General features: G+C 43.1%; 1 long non-coding RNA gene across 1 annotated transcript; it reads left to right on the top strand.

The window, feature by feature from the left end:
* Positions 1-6247: 6247 nt before the first annotated feature.
* Positions 6248-11180, top strand: LOC137859546 (uncharacterized). Its single transcript, XR_011098370.1, has 3 exons — positions 6248-6377; positions 6482-6913; positions 7160-11180. It is a non-coding gene; the product is annotated as an uncharacterized lncRNA (long non-coding RNA).
* The last annotated feature ends 2648 nt before the right edge of the window (positions 11181-13828 follow it).

Raw genomic sequence — 13828 nt, 5'->3', positions numbered from 1 at the left:
TGGGGGATGTAGGCTGCTGGCTGCTCCCTCCCCAAACCAGCTCCACATGCAGGGCGGACTGGGAGCGCTAGGTGTTGCTGTTGCCACAAGTTGGAGGATTAGTGCTCGCTCTAAAGCAGAGAATTAGGCTAGGCTTTCCTCAAGGCTTCCTCTTTAGGAAGCTGGTACAGCATCCCCTCAGAAACACGATGCTGTAACCCATATGCGGTGCTCTGGGTGCTGGAATTGAGCTCCTGTATCGCCGGTTGTATTTGCTCTGGGGACATGCAAAGCCACAAGTGTAGTTCATGAGAGCTTTAACCATTCTAACACCATTCTTCTTGATATTTTTAATAACTACGGTACTAAGAAAAACACATCTAAAATGAAGAAAAGGATTTGTTTAAGGAAAAACACACATTCTGTATTTTTTTTTTTGTTGTAATGTGCATGCACTGAAACTTGGGAAAAGTACAGAGAATGCATTTGTTTGAAATGGGGTCCTGTATCCAAAATTTCATTAGAGTAACCCTGAAACACTCCATGATCTTTTAGTCACTATCCATTGTATTTGAGCAGTTGTGACAGTCCAGTGAAGTTCCTGCTGACTGGAAAAGAGGAAATATAATGCCTATTTTTTAAAAGGCGTTTTTTAAAAGGGAAAAAAAGAAGACCTGGTGAACTAGAGGCCAGTCAATCTCACTTCTGTGCCCAGCAAGATCATAGAGCAGGTCCTTCTGGATACTATGCTAAGGCACATGGAAAACAAGAAGGTGATTGTTGACAGACTCAAGTTTTTTTCCTCCTACAAAGCATTTGGACTCCCTGTAGTGCCCATCCTTCATTATTTGACATTTACCTCCATCCCTTGTTTCAGCGTGTTCATGTAGGTTCAATACCACTGAGCACTCATGCACATACTCTGATTACAAGGTCTCCCATGAGAAACACCTGGAAGAACATCCTCTTGCAGGTCTGTTGGTTTATGTGGAGGTCACTGCTTGTGGCATTGTAACCTCAGAGTACTCATTCTTAGGAAATATAGTGTTATTCATATTCATAATGCATCAAAACAAGCATTCTCCTGTTGATACAGACTAGATCTGAAATCCTACTAAATATAGCCTCTCTACTTCTATTTGAGAAATCTTCAAAGTAATTTGAGTTTAGATTAATTTAAACACACGCTTGTGCTTATTGAAGACATGGACTTCACACATGCCTAGCAGCCACAGAGCTCACTGTAATCAGCACTTTTAAGTCTCTAGAAAGAATGTGATCATTCTTCATTATTATTCTACCATGGTAGCAGTGGGGAAGTGGTTCAAGCAGGGTCCAGCTGCATGAGTCATCATAAAACTCGTAGTAAGACAGACCATTCCACAGAGTGCTTGCAGCATGTAGAGGTAAAATGAGATGAAGCTTGTAACAACACATCTGGTGTCCTCACGATGATGAGAGCATATCTGTTTATTTCCACAAAATGTGCCAAACTTAGCCTCCACCAAACTACGGCCAGCTCCTTCAAAAAGCACATGAAATATCAAAAACCCCTCCAGTAATTAAACTAGTGACTCAAAATCTTTAAGGAGGCTAAAACCACCAAGTACTTTAGTCCCTCACCTTGAAAATCACCTGAAACCTTAGCTTTCGGCCTGTTTGGAGTGCTCCTCTGCACCTGCTAGCCAGTAATTGCAGCCAGCTGTTTCCCTTTGGCTGAGCCTGGTATTCCCATACTCGGCATGGGAGGGTCCCAGAGCAGCCAGGGTGTAGCTGCAAACAAGTTCCTGACCTCTACAAAAAGTTTGTTATTTACAAGAAACAGAGGAGACTTCCACTCGCAGGCTCGAGTTAGGTTCAGGGAACGTGACACAGAAAAGCTATGACCTACCTCACCTCTCTGTTGCTACTGTGGTTTTGCTCCTGTGGCTGCTGAAGGAAGCTTTTTTTTTTTTTTTCCCTTCTTTCAGGGTCTGCCCTTTTCTTTCCCAGAAGCAGTGAGTGCTCCTGCTGAATCTAATTCACTTGGTTGTTTTTTGTACCTTTGCCCTGCAAACTGTTCTGCATGGGCAGGTAAGTGCAAGTGCTCTGTCACACGGGCTCCCTGGGGACTAAGCTGTCGCAGGTGGAGTGACCCGCACACTAAAACCTAGCTGCCTAGGCAAGACCTGACTCATTTTGCCATTAACAAAAGGGTTTTTCACTCAGTAACAGCAGGCAGACAACATTTTCTTTTTTTCCTTCCAAGCTGGCAAGAGCGATTGTAAAACCACATAGATTGTTAGGGGAATTCAGAATAGGAGCAGCAGCCCTATTAATTGAGTTAGGATGCTGAACTCACTGACCTCAGCATCAGAGCACTCCGCTGAAAATTATTTGTAGGGGCATTTGCAAAACCAAGCACCTGTGCCTGCATTTTCCTGCCCTCCAAAGGGGATTTCCATCTAGCACTGCTATATGATAAAATGATAAGTCGTTATGATGTTATTGTGCCACGAGCACCCCAGAAGTATCACGTGTACGACAGTTTACTTTCTGTGCTGCCATAGTAATCTGTTGTAAGAGGGAAAGACAACCACAATTAAGTACTTGTAGCTTCATTGGCAAAATGTCTGCTCTGAGTCTCTTTTAGGATAATTTAATAAGCCTGAAAAATTGAGGTTGAGCTATGACATGATTTTAATAGATCAGCAAAATTAACACTAATCAGCAAGGCCTTATACTGGAAATGGTGACGAGGGCTCACTTGGACATTTGACCATTTTAGAAGACGTCCACAAAATATTACGTGTAAAAATAACTGATTCTGGAAAATATACAAATAATTGGCATGTTCTGGTGTAGGTAAGTGCTAACAGTTGAGCTTTGCCATCTCACAGATTGGCAGAGCAGCAGCTAGAACATTGTACTGAGACTCGGGAGAGTTGGGATCTATTTTCAGCTCTGCTTTGGGCCTGCTGATTGGCTTCTAATTATTCTGCACCTCAGTTCCCCCATCTGTAAAAAAGCAAGAATGAGACCAACATCCTTTACAAACAGCTTTAAATTTGGTCGATGAAACACACTTTATTAATAGCAATGATACCTTCTCACACACGCTGCCATTAAAAAAAACTAAATTCACGACTGTCAGTCAAATTATGGTAATGTGCAAGTGGCTATGGAGAAAATAAAGTAGAGGAGGACCTTCATGCCTGCTCCATTACTGCTGTGGAAAGTGGGATGTTAATCCTTGTCCCACCTCTAGAGTCAGAATGGCAAAAAAAATGAGATTTTGGTCCATGTACTGGTGGTCTGTCACAGGAATGACCACTGAACTGACAGGCTCAGCAGAAATCCTTTACTGAGCAGGCCTAGAAGATGAGCCACACCTCAGCCAGAGACAGCTAACAGTCTAGGTACCTCTTTTACAGGATTAAAAGTGCACCTGTGAGTGGAAAACATCTCTTGCTTCAGTTTAAACTTGGGCCAGATACTGGCTTGAGTCATAGCAGGGTGAATCTCTGATCTTGTCAGTGTTTTCTCTGCAGAGCTGAGACCCCAGGCTGCCATCCACTTGCTGCGTGTAGGTCTTTGCATCTGCCTGGAGCTGGAATCAGCTGTCCTGTGCGTGGATGCAGGGGTCTTGCCGAATGAGCATATTGCAGCATTCTGTATCAGACAGATGCCTCGGCGGATTCTGGTTGCATATTAGAGCTACAGCTTGCTCGTTGCCACAAGAGGGAAGCCAATACTAATATTATAACTGCGTTCATGTAGTAACTATGGTTATTGTGGCAAGATTTTGATCCATTTCAAGGCTGTTGCGTGTCTCCTCTTTCCTTGTAGCAAACTTGCATTTGATCATATGTCAGCAACCGAGGAACATTATTCCACATTCCTTTGCTCAATGTCCTGTGAAATGAATTTCATGGATTTGCCTGCGTCGTTTGAACGGTGCATACATAAACCTGAAAGAGAAAGTAGGGACGGAACCGAGCTGGTTGTTTTCATAGCAAATCTGAACGGTCCACATGCAAGAAAGGGGAAATTTGGTGGGCACGGCAGCTGGTAAAATAAAGAAGGTGTTTTCCCTCATTTGGCTGAATATGAAAAGTTTATTAAAGAGTATTCAAGGAACCGTAGACGTAACTGTTTCTAGTAGCTCTTGCCCTGTAGTAATGATAAGTGAATTCAGCAAGTCTGCTGCCTCTCGTTCCTTAGCCTGTTCTGCAGTGAACGTGAGCACCTCCTTTACGGATTCATTTATTACGGTGAGCCTGATCTCATTTACTGTGCTACAGACCGGAGTAACTGCTGGCTTCAGGAACTTCACTGAATCACTTATCTTGTGGTATGTTATCTGTGAAAGTCACCCTTGTTTAGATCACATGTCTACGGCTTAAATCCGATAGGTCAAGATTTGTCGTTACATTTCATGCCGCGGCCAGACGCTGTGGTATGTGCACAGCCCTTGTCAGAAAGGTCTTCGGAAAGTGGCGAAAGCAGAGCTTTTGCGTAGGGGAATTTGAAGAATAGCCTGGGTGTAACAGGGATTCATCAATCACATTTCTTTGGTCAGTGCTTTCCTGGTTTGTCTTCTAGATTGCTGCAAGATAGAAACACAAGAGAGATTTCTGTAGAGCATTGCTGGCATATGACAATGGTTAAAGATCACAATTCTTGGTATTTGGAAGTCATGATTTGGCTTGTGTATTTTTTGAGGAACAGCAGAACTGCGAAGCCAGAAGCACTGCAGAAAGGCACGCATGTTGAGGCTTCCTAGGAAGCCTCCTAGGGTGTTCCCTGCAAGTGCAGGAGAGGGAATCGGGGCAAGGTTATGAAAGTCACAGACATAGATTGCAGTCCCCAGAGGACCTTTGCATAACTAGCTTCTTTGTTAAAGGATTTTTTTAAAAAAATATTTTAGGAACATTTAATGATATATGGGATATTTTGTTCTCCTCCCCCGTCCCTTTAGAGCAGTTGTACCTTACACTGTTTTCCTAAAGGTACTGCTGGTCTCATAGAAATTGTTAAGCTTAAAAGGGGAAACCTAGCTGGAAATATTGTAATCCCCCAGGTGGACAGACACCTTTCACAGACCTTACAGTACGTTGTTCTTCCCATAATACCTTTGTTTCTCCTTTCCCTCCATTGCTGTTTCAGGCCCCAAGTACATGAGCAGTCACACTGCCTCCAGTGAGAATATTCACATGACTAAGGCCATGCGCTTGCATAGGGATTTCCCGAATCAAGGGCATGAAAGGAAATGGCCAGGTTAAAAATAATGGGTTGGTTTTATCCCCGGTGTAATGCCTTTGACAGTAGTGGAATTATACAGGGCTGAAACGGGTCCAATCTGTCCAAACAGAGGACTGCCTCCAGCTCCCTCACCTGCTGGTTTCTGTATCCGTATTTATGGCATAATCAAAGTCAATTCTCCATTCCCCAGCTTTGGCCAGCTGAGCCTGGGGGGGTTTCAGATCGCTTTGCACCAGCAGGAGCTGCTCTCCTTCAGCACAACATCTCCTGAGGTGCCAGGTGAGTTTTCCCCGCAGAGCTATTAGGGATATGCCTGTGGGGCTTCACCAGAGCCGATGATCCGCACGTCCCCACTGCCACGGGGTGGCTGATGGCAGAGCAGGTCTTACCTCTCCTGCCACTTGCCTGCTCCTGACTGATGCTGAGCCCTTCTGTGGCCTTATCAGGAGCTGCTGGTCTTTGGGCAAGAGCCCTTCTTTTCTTGGTTGGTGTCTTGGTTGTTTCACTTTGTGTTCTCCTGCACCAGCGCTGCCCTGCTCTTTGTGGGTGTTAAATGGTCCAGGTGAATGCTCACACTTGAAATCAACTGGTATGGAAACACAAAGGTAATAATAACTAAAAAAAAAAGACGGGGGAAAAAAAGGGTTGTTAGGTTTAGAAGAACACCGTCTTAAAATGCTTCTCCCTCCTTTCTGTGGCTATCCTGCCCTGTGCCTATGTGGTGTTAGGAGTCGCTCAGCTATGAAACTCCAACCTGGGACCCAGGCGAGCTCACACAGCTCAGTGTGTGCTGCTTCTGTGCAGCCGTGCATGGCTTTCTTCAGGCCAGGAAAAGCATCTGGTGTACCTGCCATAGGTACCACTCAAACACTCCTTCGCATGGGACGGACCTCCAAAGGTCAAAAATTATGGAGCCAGGAGAGAGGGGAGCAGCAAGGAAAAGAGAGGAGGAAAAAAAAAAATCACAACAAAACATCTAGCATCCAGGGCTCATGACTGCTTCGACGAGATCTATCTTTAGTTGTAATAGTGAGTCACATCATTGTGATCCGACTTTACGGGGAGTTTGAGGTATGAGCCAGGCCATGGGATTGCGAGCGAGAGCGAGAGCATCACGGGATGCAGCTGTAAAATTCCACTACTCTCTCAATCAGGTTCGAAGAGCACTAAGAAACAGGAAGCAGGGAGGGGAGGGCGGCATGTGTGTGTGTGTGTATATATATATATATATATATTTATTTTTTTTGCTTTTTTCCAGTGGAAAATTATTGCAGCGCGCGGCGCATCGTGATGCAGCTCATCAGGGCGGCGAGCGCGGCGGCGGAGACGTCTCAGCAGCCAGATCCTGAGTGGAGCAGGCACCTCTTCCCGCACTGCTCGGGGTGTGCAAAGCGTCACGTCGAGCCCACCCCGCCAGCCACCACGAGCAAATGCAGGATTTTCGTGGCTGGTGCCGTGTCTCCTAGCAACATTGCTAGGCAGCAAGCTATACATCACGCATGGCGCCGGCTACTACGGTATAGCGGGGCTGTTCCCAGCTCTTTTTCCCGGCTATAAAATATTAATTTTCTGCTCACAAAGGGGCGGCGGCACCTGCGGGTCGAGAGGCGCTCCCTCCCGGGTGGACGCGTGCAGCTCCCGTTGGCTGTCGCGGGGATCACGAGCAGCCCCAGGCTGGGCTGAGCTCCTGGTATGTAAAATGTGGGTGTGATTCCTGAGATATAAACACTTTCCGTGCCTGAGGTGGGGTACAGGTTGGCTTTGGCATGAATAAATACATAAATAACCAGGCGGTGCAGATTATCCCCCCCCCCCCCCCCTTTTTCCTTCTTTGACTCATATGAGCAGATCCTGATGCGAGGACCACATGTCTGTGTACACAAAGAGAGGGAAATTTCGTTGACATTTGGAGATTTTGATTTTATTTTTTTTTTAGGCTCCTCCACACCAGGGCACCGTGGATAAGAGCCCATATCACAAACGCCAGTGATGATTTTCTAGATTGATGGGTGTGATTTCAGCAGAGACTGTCTGCCAAGCCCCCTCCCCGAAATGATTGCATAACCCAGCTGTTGCATGCGCAAAGAAAAAAAAAAGAAAAAAAAAAAAAAAAGGAGAGAGGGAGAGAAAAAAACAGTCCTATTCTATAAGAAGTGGAGTTGTTATTACAGAAGGTAAACAACAGAGCCTGATCTCCAGAGCTGCAGAGAAGATGTATCTGCAGCTCATTTCAGGTGTGCAGACCCAGAATAGGAGCTGCCTTGCTCGAGGGCAAAAGGAGCCTCTTGCAAAGGGTCTACCCAGGACAGGGTTTCAATAAATCTCTGGATCTAAAACGTTAATTTTTTGGACATATTGTTACTCACAGTGTTACCAGGTGGCAAGAAGGGAGGGATGCAAAAGAGCTGGTAAAAGGCAGCAGATCGGTTCTGGCGTCTGAACGCTGTGTTTTTCTTCTGCTCGTCAGCGGACAGACTTATTGTTTAAGCCAAAGCAAAGAGGGAAGCAAGAGGGGAAAACCACACTGTCAAAATACACAACGGTCTGTGAGATGAACAGCTGCATCGCCCCTCATCTACGCTTGCAGATATGGCAGCACTGATGGAGTCAGCAAAACTGCGTTTTGTCCTACAATTCTTATTTAAGGGAGCCAAAATTTAGTTTTGGCTTACCCCATTCTGCTGCGGGCATACCTTACTGCATTTTGGGGTACATGGTGGAACCAGAGAAATCAGACTTCCCTACAACAGGGCGGTATGTCTTCGCACTACAAATTTCTGAGGGGTACGGCGACTGCAGTTTGATACTGAAAGCAATCTCACAGTGTTCAGCGACATTTGTCCATCAACAGAACAAAGAAAACAGCACAACTTCCATTTCATGTTTTTCACAAAATCACAGCAGACTGAAGTGAATTCATTGTCCAAGGCTCAGGCTCCTTGGTCTTTGTACATAAGGCCAATTTAATCCCAGGAGAAGATGCTCAGAATTTGCACTGAGAGTAGTATCTGAACGTAGCACTTTGAAGTGATAACTACTACTACAGACGAGTAAAACATCCCAAGTAAAATACCGTCCCTTGCATACCCATGCTTCAGGCACATCTATAAACCTGTCCTGGTTTTGCAGCCATTTTTGCTGATGATATGAAAAAAAAAGGAATTTTTATCATCTGTGCTTTTCTAACTTGAAGGACTTTAATTGGAATGATTGCCCAGTTTTATTTATTAATTTATTTTGGCAAGACATTTCTTCCATAAAATGCTTTGACAAATATTGACAGCAGCCACAGTAAAATTTAAGGTGTATGAAAAATCTGCAGAATTTCACCCTCCATTTGCAAATCTTTCTGTCACTACACAAAGCTTCTCAGCTTGAGCACTTGACAGCTGACGGAGCTATTATATTTTGGTGAACGAGGACCAAGTGAAAAACTACGAGGCCCGTAACTGTGTGCATTCACCAATGCCTCAAGGAAATGAATGGCTCAAGGTTTCCCCTTGTTATTCAAGCACAGATGTGAATTGTTCAGACAGATGCCAGTGACTGGCAGAGGAACGCCAGACCCAGCACAGGTCTAGGACAGCGAGCGTGCCATGCCTGGTGCCTGCCAACGCCGCGACTTCAGCAGCAGAAAGGTGCTTTGCTGGGAGCTTTAATGTCATTTACGCACGCTGCAAGACCTCTGCGGAGTCTTAATTCAAATTTGACAATCTGTCTCAGTCCTTCCTGAGGGCTGAGAGTTATCACAGCAAAAGTTAAAAGATAAATTACATCTTACCACGAAACAGTGCCAAGTACAACACATGCAAGTATCTAAGTCTGTGCAGAAAGCAGAAGGGTGTTATGCTGGGCAGGAGTAAAAAAAGAAGCAAGCTAATCTCTAATGACATTGGAAAAGAAAATAGCTGAAGGACTTTTTCTATCTGTGAGTTTCATGGTAAATACCACTCAGTATTTCGGTATCGTTAACATCTTATTATTATGACTACTATTAAGCAGCAGCCCTACCTACTTTTGCCCGTGTTTTCTGGGCATGTCTCCGTGTTTTACAAGTTAGAGGTTGTGCTAACAGCTGGAAATATTGTATCATCATTTCATTACCACCTGGCTTGAAGAGAGGATCATCCAGTAATTGGGTTTTGTAGGCATCTGCTGAGATAAAGTAAGGGAGGAGGCTGCTACGCACTCTGCTATAGTCACTGTGAAACTACATTTATTTTGTTAAAAAAGCAACACTTCTTTTCTACTTCCTTAAATTGATCATCACATCTTTCTTTTTTTTTTTTTTTTTTTTTTTTTTTTTTTTTTTTTTCTTTAAATCTCTCTTATTGATTTTCAAGAAATAGAGTTGGTTGGCTTGTTTCATGCCACAAGAAATATCACGGTCTTCTTTCTCCCCAGATGACTCAGGGTCAATGTAATCTGTAAAAACAACTCTAACAAAACAAATTTTTTGCAGATAAACCCACAAGAACTAAACCCAGTGCAGGTCTCTTCCAAAAACCATTTGCATATTTTCCTTTCCTTTACATCCTTTACTTGCATGTGTATATATAAAAGAAACAACATAAAGTTATGTTCGGAAGTGGAGGAGTTTCATCCACATAAAGATGTGGATGAATATGTGGTATGTCAGAGAGGTTACATGTCACCTACTTTGCCTGGAAGAACTCCTGCAATGAATATAATTGGGAGAAAAAGTGAAAAACACCGGTGTTTTTCAACAACAATGACAACAAAAAACAACGATGGTGTTCTTAGCTGAAAGACAATCTGATCTTGAAATAAAAGGGTGTAATAATATGCACTAAAGGGCTAGTTAAAATACTTAAACCTATTTGGACCACAATGATCACTTCATCAGACTTCCTGCAAAATTCAGGCTGTTGATCCTTAGTCTACAATTTGTACCTCCACCATCAAACTACTGCTTGAACTACAAGTGACTGCTGAGACGGTTTTCATTTGTTGTTTGTTTTAAATTATGTTACTTGCATTTTGCCTTGCACTGTTGATTTAGTGTTGCAGAGGAGCCCCCCCAGGTTTGCTTACAGTGACGTGCACAAAGGCTTTGTTTGCAAAGTTGCATGTTAAATACTGCTGAAGAAGTCTCATATTTTTGCTTGTTTTTATGTATGTCTTCTTTTATTTATCCATATTTTATATTAAATATTTATGTTCATATTTCAGATTGCAGTGAATTGAAGAATGAAGAAAAACTTGTGTTTTGTTTGTTTGTTTGTTTGAAGAAATAACCTTCCTAAGCAGACAAGAAAATAGACGCTGAGGATTTTTGTGGATGTAGACATATTAAGAGGTTTTTCCTTTTTTGAGTGAGGGGAAAATTGAAATAAAAATAGTATAACTCCTTCCTCTAGTCAGTCATTTTTAATACCAGAGTCTTAAAATCTGGTTTGGAAGATGAACATTCATTACAGAAATATCTAAGCATGCATTTTTTTTGCACTGGTCCTGGATAAGTGACAGTAACACCCTCTTGAATATTTTTCCAATTCATGGGAGGCTGCTGATTGCCAGTTCATAGATGCTGGGGCCATTTTGTTTGTTCCTTAAAATCGTGTTAATGTTGCTGCCATCTCGCAGTACCGCACCATGCTGTTGCTAACTAAGAATTCACTGGAACGCTCAATTATTGAAAAACAGTCTCAGAAATCTTTCTGATTCATGAACGTAGCTGTACGGATTCAGGGTAATAGCAACACAACCATAGCCAGCTTACTGTGTGTCAATTAATCTGTTGTTTCAGCCTGGATGAGTAATGCGATCTAGCTTTTGATATTATTCTGTTGTGCAGCATAGTAACGTTTGTGCTCAGGTGTAACGTGAACCCGGTGCTGATAGCGTGGCAATGAAAGTGATGCCATCCTCTGCTTTAGTCAGCATGTTATTGTGTGTCTTATTCCAGATAATTGTAGACCCATGTAATATATCTACTGTAGTCAACACTTCTTTTTTTTTTTTTTTCTTTTTTTTTTCTTTTTAAATCAAAAAAGGGAATCTGATTCTGATCTCACCCCCATGAAAATCACAGGTAATTTAGTTACAACCAATGGAGCTGCAGTGCCCAAAAATTAATGAAGAGCTTGAAGGATTAACACCTGTGCTTTAATTTACAGTGATGATCCTGCAAGTTCATTCTCTTTGTTGGTGTGGGGAGGACAGACATGAGGACAGAAGTTTCCAACTCCTTGCCCAGGCTCCCTCTCACATAGCCCGTAATTTGGTGCTGACTCTTCTCCCACTGACTCCTCCTCTCTAAATCTGCCCTCGATGACCTTTGTGGTTGTCTTTCCAGCCTTCACAGTCTGCTAAAATGTATGCTAAATTCTGCATTCAGGTCGGAGAGGATTTTTTCATCTTCAGGTTTCAAAAGCTATCCATGGCACCTGATTACCACAGCCATTCTTTCCTTCCGCTCAGGTGGTTTCCACCTTCTCCCATAGCTTCGGCTTGTATTTGATGAGCAGTGACCTCTTCAGGTGAATTTCATTTAATTTGTATTTAAAGTGTCTTTCAAACCACTGTGGTGGTCTAAATAACAACGACCAAGAAAGTAAAAATTAATATTTGTGAGTTATATGCTGCAATCCACAAGCAGCTCTGAAGAGCAAGTCACAAGAACCGGGGCTGGGAAAATCTGTTTGCTCATCAGCCCCTGTCAGTGTTTAGATACTTCTCTACAGGATATTGTCAAGTGCTTTTTCCATCTGATGATGGTTAACTGGCCTGTTCCGACTGGCCAGATTAAACATTCCCATGTGGGTTCCCGTCGAGGGGGCTGTCTATTGCAATAAATGCTGCGAATACCCTTGAGCTCAGCTCGCCTTCTCCGGGCTTTGCTGCCTTGTTGGATGGTGCCAGCAAAGGAAAATCAATACAGAACACTTAAAATTGCTGGCCAGAGGTCTGGAACAACTTCTGATGCAAAGAAGGAAGATAGAGACCCCGTTTCTGGGAGAAATTTTTCCAGTGCTTAAATTTAAACGGGGTTAATTTGGGAACAGAAAGTTCTAGAATGGGCATATCTGTTTCCAGGAAAAAAGAAAAAAAAAGCATGTGTTTCTCAATCAGCTAAAATGTCCCTGGCCATATGTATTGGCATTCTGACACCTCTTTCCACACAAAACTATCCCTGGATGTAAGAGCGCAAGTAATTTTTTTTGCTTAAAGTCTAGAAATAAATCTTTTCAGGATCCAAATCTTGTTAAATATTTTGTGGTGCTGGTGCTTGATAGACTGGGTGGAATAAAGCTTGCAAATATCAGATGTGATAAATTAACTATTAGGAGGGGGAAAATGCTCTGTGGGTTCCCTTCTCTCTTCAAAGACTCTGTATGGACAAACCCTAAAGCTGCCGAATCGTAGGTAGCATTGAAACAGTGATGGTGGTTAACAACTGGGATGGCTCAAGTGTTAGATGTAAAATGATTTAGAGAAAAAGCACTAAACAGTGGCTGTTAATGTGGTCAAATAAGGAAATACAGGTCAGATTTTTTAAGACTTACAGAGGTTTTAAAAAGAATCTCTTCATTTTCATCAGAAACGTAACAGTTAAAATCTGCCATTGCTTCTGTGTGTGCAACATCCCATCCAAAATCACGACTTTTACACGTTCAGATATACCTTTTTCCACACAGAAATGTTGTGCTGTCAGAAAAAAAAAAGGTAAGCATCCACTCTGAACTCGCAGCTGTCACGCAGATGTCCCAAGTCCTGTAGAAATGGCCACGGTGCCTGCGTCGAATAACTGTGCAAGGGATGTGCAATGAGTCCAATGTGTCTGGGATGTGCTAAGCATCCTGCTCTTTGGCTGCAGGATTGATCTGTGTGCCCAAATCAAGTCCCAGGCTGTTCCAGCACTGCATGAACTCATTTTGTTGAGATTTCCCAGATGGAAAAATGGGAGCCTGAGGTGGATGGGCAAGTAGGAAAAAAAAAGCCCTGTATGGGTCTTCTCACAAGCCTGAACAACAAATGGGTGAAAAAGTTACCACCGAGAATTTGTCTCTGTATATTTGCACAGCAACTGTCAACCTGCAGATCGTGAGCTTCTTGTTGGGCTGTGACTGCTCCTGTGCAGTCATTGAAAGGTGTTGGAAGAAAGTGAGCCCCCCCCAGCATTATATCACTACAGAGGGATCTGCAGCTCCACTGGCAGTATTTTAGGGGTGAAAACTGGAATACCTTGAAAATAAGGGTTAGGGTTAAGTGTAAAATGCTGGGGTGAACCAGTGTGGCAGACCTTCCTGTGTCTGCTTGTAGAATTTGTGTTTTGGCAGAATTTGATGTAGTAGTTTTCTGTTTACTCAAAAAAGTTATGTAAATACACATGTACACATGCTATTTATACTTTAAAAAGTAACATATATTTTGAAGTATGTATGTGCACACATACATATACGTGCATACACGTACCTCAAACTGTACCTTTGTTACTTGCCTGCCCATATACACTTCATATGAAACAGGGAGAGAACAACGTGAAATGGTTCAAGGGACTCAGATGGCTGCAGGGCAGTGCTTGTCAAGAGACGGTTCAGTAAACACTGACTGAAGTGGCTTCACCTGTGAAACAAAAACA

The sequence above is a fragment of the Anas acuta genome, chromosome 1 (assembly GCF_963932015.1).
Source record: "Anas acuta chromosome 1, bAnaAcu1.1, whole genome shotgun sequence".
NCBI classification, from domain to species: domain Eukaryota; kingdom Metazoa; phylum Chordata; class Aves; order Anseriformes; family Anatidae; genus Anas; species Anas acuta.
The sequence above is the reverse complement of the archived record's forward strand: the minus strand, read 5'-3'. Positions and strand labels throughout refer to the sequence as shown.